This window comes from Polyodon spathula, chromosome 18, assembly GCF_017654505.1.
Source record: "Polyodon spathula isolate WHYD16114869_AA chromosome 18, ASM1765450v1, whole genome shotgun sequence".
Lineage (NCBI taxonomy): Eukaryota > Metazoa > Chordata > Actinopteri > Acipenseriformes > Polyodontidae > Polyodon > Polyodon spathula.
In genome coordinates, this window is record NC_054551.1 from 25764381 (window position 1) to 25772787 (window position 8407).

Genomic DNA, 8407 nt, shown 5'->3' on the forward strand with positions numbered 1-8407 from the left:
CGCTTACATTTTTTTCCCATCATGTTCTTGTCACTTTTGTTCCTTGATATTTACTCTCCCGCTCTCAAACAGAGCATGCACAGGCATAACAATGTACTAATAGAAACTGTTACCGCACAAATGTACTGTATATCAAAATACGGAGTTGAAATACTATGCCAAAAAACAAACACAAAAATTACCAAAATTAATTATACACATTAAAAAAACAAACAAAAACAAACAGCACTACATACAGAAACACACATACACACACATACAATGACAACCATTACCGAATGGGAAGCTGTACCAAAGTTGTCGTGACTCCAGATTACCAACATTACAGCCTCACGGCGATAGCCACAGAGCCCACATGACCCTTAAGGGCTTGCCACCTGCAACACCCTATAGCCCAGAGAGGGTCTCGCTCGGTTTGCAACATCATGGCGGTAGAAACGTGCAAATGTCTGACTACCTGTCCATGTAGCAGCATTGCATAGCTCATCCAAGAAGGTGCCATGAAGGAAAGCCCATGAAGTTGCCTGGCCCCTGGTAGAATGGGCTGTAATGTCCCCCGGTAAGGGGGAGTCCGTCTGTTCATACGCCAAGTGTATATCATCTGCCACCCAGTGCGCTAGACCTTGCTTCGATAGGGCCTGACCTTTAGAGGGGGACCCATAGCAGACAAACAGCTGGTTGGACTGTCTCCAGGACGCCATCCTATCCAGCTAACAGCGCAGAGCATGAACTGGGCAAAGCGTGTGCTGTCTACGGCCCCCCCCTGACTTGTAAGGGGGAGGTCTGAAAGTTTCCAAAACCACTGGTTGGTTAATATGGAATGATTTGTTCTTAATGTTACCCGCGAGTCATTTCCAGTGAAAGCCATCATGTGTCATCGATGGACGCGCATGAAGCTCACTTACCCGTCTGTTAGACTAATGGCTATTAAAAACGCCACCTTCAAGGAAACAGTGCAGTTCTGCTGACCCGTAAAGACCCGCAGTACCAGTTCTAGATCCCATTTGGGGACCATACTTTTCATGGGAGGATGAAGCCTCCGAGCCCCTTTAACAAATTGCACTGCCAGGAAGTGTGCCCCAGGGGACACAGTCAGTTTGTCATGGCACACTGATATTGCTGCCAGATATACCTTCAGAGTGGATGCTGATTTTTCTGCGTCAAACAGGTGTGGTAAGAAGGTTAATATTGTCTCAATAGGGCAGGTCACAGGGTCGTGACCTTCGACAATGCACCAGTCTTGGAAAACTTCCCATTTGTATGAGTATTGGGCTCTAGTGCTAGGCGCCCTAGCAGACACTAGTGTTTCTACCACTGCATCTGGCAAACCTCGTCTGAATAGACTGCTCTGTTCAACAGCCAGACCCAGAGTTGGAGCTGGGCTGGGTTCGGGTGCCATAATAGCCCCTCCGCTTGGCTCAGGAGGTCCTTGCGTAGCAGGAGCTGCCATGGTTGACCCGACAACATGTCGGAGAGGCAAGCAAACCAGGGTCGCCTCGGCCATCTGGGTGCAACCAACAAAACCTGTGCTCTTTCCACTCTGATCCTCTCTAATGTCAGGGTTAGTAGTGGTAGCGGAGGGAACGCATACAAGAGCCCCTGTGGCCAGGGGAGGGCTAGCGCGTCTACTCCCAGGGGGCCCTGTTCTCTTTCCATGGAAAACCACAGGGGGCAATGAGTGGACTCGGCTGTGGTAAAGAGGTCGACTCGTGCAGTACGAAACCAAATGTCTTGTTTTACAAATGTTGAGAACTGTATATTAAAGTTTCCATGTTGTTCTGTTCATCAGAAACCAACCTAATTACTGCAACATTTATGTCAAAACATCTTTGTTTTTTAGATGGACCTGAACATGTTGGGACTCCTCCTGTTGTTGGTGCCAGCTATCTTTCTTGACCCTGTTAATGGCTATGGTAACGGAAAGGTAACAGAATCCAAAACCAGGACATGGACATCCCTCCAAGCGGCTCCCCAGTCCTTACACTGTCACTGTGGATAAGAGCAAATTCAGCACAGGAGATCAGATAAAAGATACGTCTCATAAACACTGCGTAATGCTAGAAACCAACAGGTGTCTATATAACCCATTCACAGACACACGTTGTCTTTTAACTTAAACTCTTTTCTCTTTAGTTCATTGGCATTTTCATTGAATAGAGGGAAAATTGTTGAAGAGAATACTGATGTGGCTGTAAGATGTGGGCAATTTACTTGAATTGACTTGTTTATTGTGACATGTTGTGGCATACAGCAGACACAATTGGCTAAAAGATAATGTGCAGTTTACAATAAAGTGACGTGGCTTTTTTTTACACAATAAGGAACATGGCTTGCATATCAATCTGGTAATTAATTAAGAAGGCCTTTTACAGAAAACCAGCACCTGGTAAATTACAGACAAAACTAGTTTATTCTTTGTTTTATTTATGAGTCATGCAGGTTATTGAGGCCAGGAAAGTAAAGTGTAGGTTATTTATTATTTTGGAACAATCGATAGAAACATTACAGATTAAATAACATATTGATGCAATTGCACACTAAATTGGCTTGTTGGCTTGCCTGTTGGAAATCTCAACTATGGAGCTCAGTATTTCAGCATGTCTTAATAATTTGAATATGCTTCTAAAGAGTTTATTAAATGTATCTCAGTGGCTTGGTTCACATGATATATGGTTGTATGTTTCGGGCAATTTGGGTTTACTGTAGTGTTGGCAGTAATATGAAATTGTAGAGGTCTCTGAACCCCTATTTGGTCAAAGAAGCTGCCAGGGCTGCTTCCAGCAGATCTCAGTTGTTGATGAAGAATGCTTGGTACGAACTTCGGTTATAGTAGAAAGTTGCACAAGGTTACGTCACAAACAGGATCTTAACTACTGAACATATGGTGCGGCTTTTAAACGTGTTGCCATGCAAAAAAAAAAAAAAACTTTTTTGTTTTTTGTCAATTTGCTCAGCTTTTTAGCGCGAGAAGGGGTTTAGCCACCCTTTTTAGCTGTACCGTGCTTTGGCCGCACACTTCCTATGGCGTTAGGATGGATGCGTGTTTACCACACATTCTCACGACAGAGGAGACAGGGTAAATGCTAAACTGCATGTAAACCAAGCAGATGAAGATGCTTTTGGCTGTGGATGATGTATTAATTGAATCAAACCTGTTCTGCATTTAATTGATATTGTTTTTCTTTCAGTTACCCTGTCTGGATCGTCTACTTTTAAAGGGTTTCTGATACAAGCACGGGACACAGCAGATCTGAGTGGAGATGCAATTGTCTCTTTTACTCTGGTTGATCATTATGTATCTCAGCTTTTAAATTGTGGAGAAATAAAGGTAAAAGGTTTTTTTTTTTTTTTTTTTTTAAAGTTAAATCTTTACTGTACTATATAAAACAATGCCAGTGAACTGGGTTCCGTCTGATGTAAATGCTTTGTAAAATAATTTTTTTAGTGCGCAGTGACAATTGAATCTATTATATACAGGGCTCGGCAGTCAGTCACACAAGCATGTCAGACAAACTAAAGGTTGAGGTGGTCTGGAATGTACCTTCAAATGCGCCACCTGCTGTTTAGTTTTTGTGAGTGAGAATCTTTTTGGTATATCTCAGTCATTCATTTATTCATTCATTTATTTAATAAAGTGACAACCCCATTTTATTATACATCACATTTATTACACATTGCATCCATTATCCATATTAAATCTACTTCAGTCAAGCAAAAAACTTTTAAACATACTTAAATACAAACAATTAGCCAGTCCAGCCACAATCATTGTAATTGACACTGGACTAAACAGAATGTAAAAACAACATGCTTAATGCTAATCAATTGATCTGACTGAACATTTTCTTCTATTTCAGTGCTCCAGTTCTTCAGCATTTGACACTTACTGGATGAAAATGCCTGGTCCGATCATTTCAGTGGGTAATTCAACTCCCATAACAACTCAGGCTATATCAACTGTGGAGCCGACGACAGAATCACCTGTTCTAATGAAACCGGTAAGTCTGTTAATTGTGTGGAAATTCCTTGGATCGGTTGGGTCGCCATGGCTAACAAAATCTGTTTTCATTGTTACATCTCTATAGTAAAGAGTGTCAATGGGGTGGCCTTTACAGCCTCTCTGAACAGTTACTGCAAGGTCCCATGAAGTGTTTGAGGGCTCTTGGTCAAGTCAGCCATCTCTATCTAGTTTTTTTTTTTTTTTTTTTTTTTTTTTTTTTTTTTTTAATATTGCAGTGTAATTGAACTTTGGAAAATAGAATTTAATGGCATTAAGTATAGTAAAATTGATTAAGTATTATTTTCACTTAACAAAGCAAGCATTTCTTGTAGAAGTTTATTTACATGTTCCTTCATTTCATGAACTGGCAGGTGCTTTAATGCTGGTTTCATGGACGACTTCTGTTAGCGTTAGTGTGATTGTGGCCCTCTGGCCGGAATCAACACTATTTGGGCAGAAGATTTGGCTTCAGGTGACTGATTCTTTTTTTATACTGATAAAATCTAGTGTTCTCAGGCTAAAGTGTTATTTTCACAACGCTTTCTGCCTAATTCAGTTCACTTTAGTGGGCAGGAAAATAATTCAGAAATATCTAAATCGCTGAACATATTTTTTCTTAGCAATTGCTTAAGCCTCATTAATGCCTTTTTCAGTATTTGACAAATAAAAATATGAACTGAACAATACCCCCCGTGGCAGGTGCATCGTGTGTTAATGTCTTCCACAGTGCTGCTCACATGTATTGCATTTATCCTGCCATTTGTTTACAGAGGAAGCTGGAGTAAAGTAAGTATTATTGATTATGCAGGTCCAAACCTGTATAATCTATTTGCAGTTTACCATGGAATTTAAACCCAGCTAGAATGTTGTGTCGAACATACTACATATCTACACCTGTTTGGTCAGCTGGCTGTATCCGTAATTTTACATTTTTAACCGTGGATATTAGACACTCCTAACAGTGGAGGATGTGTGATTCATTTTGTATGTGATGTACTACAGTACCACTATTTGTTTTTTGGAAAAAAACGAACCAAGGAACGTCAACTTGTCCTAGAAATGTGATTCTAATTTGCAGGTATTGCACACATACTGTAGACATGCTTGCAGGATGTTGTATTTTCTGTATTTCTTTATGTTATTGTGTTAAGCATGCTGGGGACCACCCTTTCCTTGGGTGCTCTGTGATGCCTCTAGCGGTTCTTCAGCTTGTCGTGGCCTTTTACAGGCCCCGTCCCAGTACCCCAAGGTAAAAAAAAAACAGAACAAGTGAATAATAATAATACAACAAAATACAATAAACTTCCCATATTGTGTGAAATAAAGAAATATGTAAAACATGGTTGTCTCAACTTCTTTTTTTTCCCCTTTATTTTAGTTTTCCGTGGTTGTGATATAAATAAAGACAGAAGTAGACCTAGTATTCAGAAATTAAATCTCCAAGTATAAAACTCTGATTCGCCTACAGGAGATTGATATTTAACTGGGCGTAGTGGGTTACTGGCACGATTTCCAGAATAATCGCTGGTAAACCATCTTTTTACTGACATTTGCTATTTAAAGCAGGGTTTGATTTAGATTAAGAAATCTCTTAACTGAGGCTGTGTTATTATAATTAAAAATATATGTTCCATTGGAAGTCACTTTCTGTTCCATTGAAGATGAGGGCATCTATTTTAATAAGAGCTAACTACTGCTACCCTAAAATATATAAATCTGTTGTTTTTTTTTTTTTGCCAATGCCTTTGCATTTTTAGTTTTTATTGTATGTAGTAATGTTATGAATGAGATCAATACATCACCTGGCAAATATTAACAGAACTCATCCTCGAATTACACAATCTTTTCATAATTTGAAAAGGTTTGTAAAATTACGTTACCTATTGTAATGTTTTATAGAATGTGTTGAACATTCACTCACTGATATATAATTAATTTAATTTTACATTACCAGAGCTGCTTGTTAATAAATAATTTACAGTTGACATTACTTTTATTTATTTTTAACTAGAAGTTTATAAAACCAAGGACCATCAAATCTTACCTCTTACATGCAGTATCTTCACTGGTCCCCTTTTTCTTCTGGTGAAGATGATTTGGTCTTTGTGTGTTTTTTTTTTTTTAATTTTTATTTGGGATATGCAAAAAAAATTTTTAAATGACCCTATTGATGGATCCTAATAATTTCCTACTCCAGTGGTCTAGATACAGTCAAACTATATAACCAACTGCACAGGTACCAGGATGCAGCAGTTTATCTAGTATGTATTTGAAGTGTTTGTATAACCTGAATTTTAGATAAAGGTCCAGTGGTAATGTTAATAAAGTCAATGGTGGAAAATAGATTTTAAAACTTTAGATAGCCATTCTTATTAAAAAGCTTCATTGTTCAAAATACTATACCATTTTTACTTAGGAGTGTGGTAATATAGTAAAACGTGAATATCTGCATGTAAATAATATTCTGGGTTTTTTTTACAGCTAAGAATGTGAAAGACAATGAAGTGGAAATGAAAGATTCGGCATTAGGAGAGACTGACATAAGGCTTTAATAAATGTTTATTTAATAAATAGTTAATGTCTTACTCCAGTGAACAGGAAAATCCCAAATAATTTAAATGACTTAAGACCATCATGACTAGCATACAGCTTCTGTTAGTGTGGCAATTTAGACAGTTGGCTATGAATTTATTGTGTATAAATGCTTTGTTATTTCTTTCCTTTCCTCATAGGGTCATATGATTAAGGATATTGTTTTAACTGTCTACATCTGTGGAAACAGTATTTCTGAGTGCATGCCTAGCTGCAATCAATTACATCTAAAATACAATCTTGGGGTCAAGACAGAAACATTTTCAAAATGTGAACTTTCCTGCATGAAGAATCAGAGATTCGTCCTAGAACAGGTTATACTTTTTTTCTGTCCTAAGTATGAAATAATTTTCTTTTCCTTAAGCAAGTGTAAGTAGACTACAGAACAAGATGAAGCATAATTTGAATGTTATGTTTTTTCAGAGTTCCTGACAATGCTTTGTTGCGCTGTATTGTATCTACAATATGAATTATTTAAAGTCATTTGGCAATATTCCTGTTCCCTCTGAGGGTGGGGTGGAGGGGAAGAACAAACAAAACATTTTGTAAATTATTTTCATGGGCTCAAATATAACATTTGTTGCTGTTGTATGAACTCCTCTCTGTTGTATGATCAGCACCACACCACTAACCTTTCCAGTGGCTGGACAGATACGCTGATCAATCTAGAGCAAAGCAAGTCACTTGGAGAACTGTTACGTTTTTCTGATGTGTTTTGTAATCCAGTCTGGAAGGACAATGGGCTAAATTCTCCAAAGCGCTTCCCCTTGAAAGTTACAATAATTAATAATAATAATAATAATAATAATAATAATAATAATAATAATAATAATCCAGCTGCTTTGGACTAAAAAGTAGAGAATCTAGCACCATTGTTTTTCTATGCCTTATGCACCTTTTAGTATTATATTTTGTTTTATGAAAGTGCTAAAACAATTCAAGCAGGCTTACAGATTTTAGTATCCAAAAAAATGTTATGCTTTTCTTTCATTATTAATCTATATTTTCTCTGTTACTAATAAGTGCATTCTTATTTATTTAGTATAAAAACATGTATTTTACATTGTGGAAGATTAATTTCAAACATTGTGTTTCTAGTCTGCGCTCTCAATATACCTCCGCTACCAAGGAAAGTTTAGTAACCGTAATTATCTTATACTTTCCTTTTTGCCAGTCTTTAAATGTGACAACAACTTACTGATCTCCAGAAAGATAATGGAGTTTGGCTTGTGCTGTTGAATACAACTGCCTTCACATTTCCTTAAAATCACATCAGTGCCTATTGTAAAGCACTGTGATCCCCTGAATGGTTTCTATCTTTATATCACTGTGACCAGTGCAGAGCCAACCAATCCTGTCTCCTGATCCACTTCCAAGTTGATTACATACACTGATTGAGCTAAAGCTTGAAACTTTCAGTGCAATTAAAAACAAAAGCAATTGAAGTTCAAGAGTTTTTATTTTGCATTACCCCTCCACCACAAAGAGAAAATAAAATATTTAAAGGGCACGGTTCCATACCGGGTTCACAACTTTAAACAATATCAAATGTCACAAAGCTAAACTACTCAATGGAAACTAATGTTGTTTAAAGATGGTGTTCACATAAAAAAAAAAAAGATGCAGTGTAGAAAAAATGCATAATTGAGCCTATGTTAGATACGACATACACAGAAAAATGTGGCAATAGTTAAGTTTGTGTCTGTTTTAGTATACCCTCGTAAAGGTATGCCATGGCAAAGCGAAACACACTTTAAAATATTACATTTTTGATGAGCATCTTAAAAACCCTTGTCCTTTTAAGTGTTGACTGAC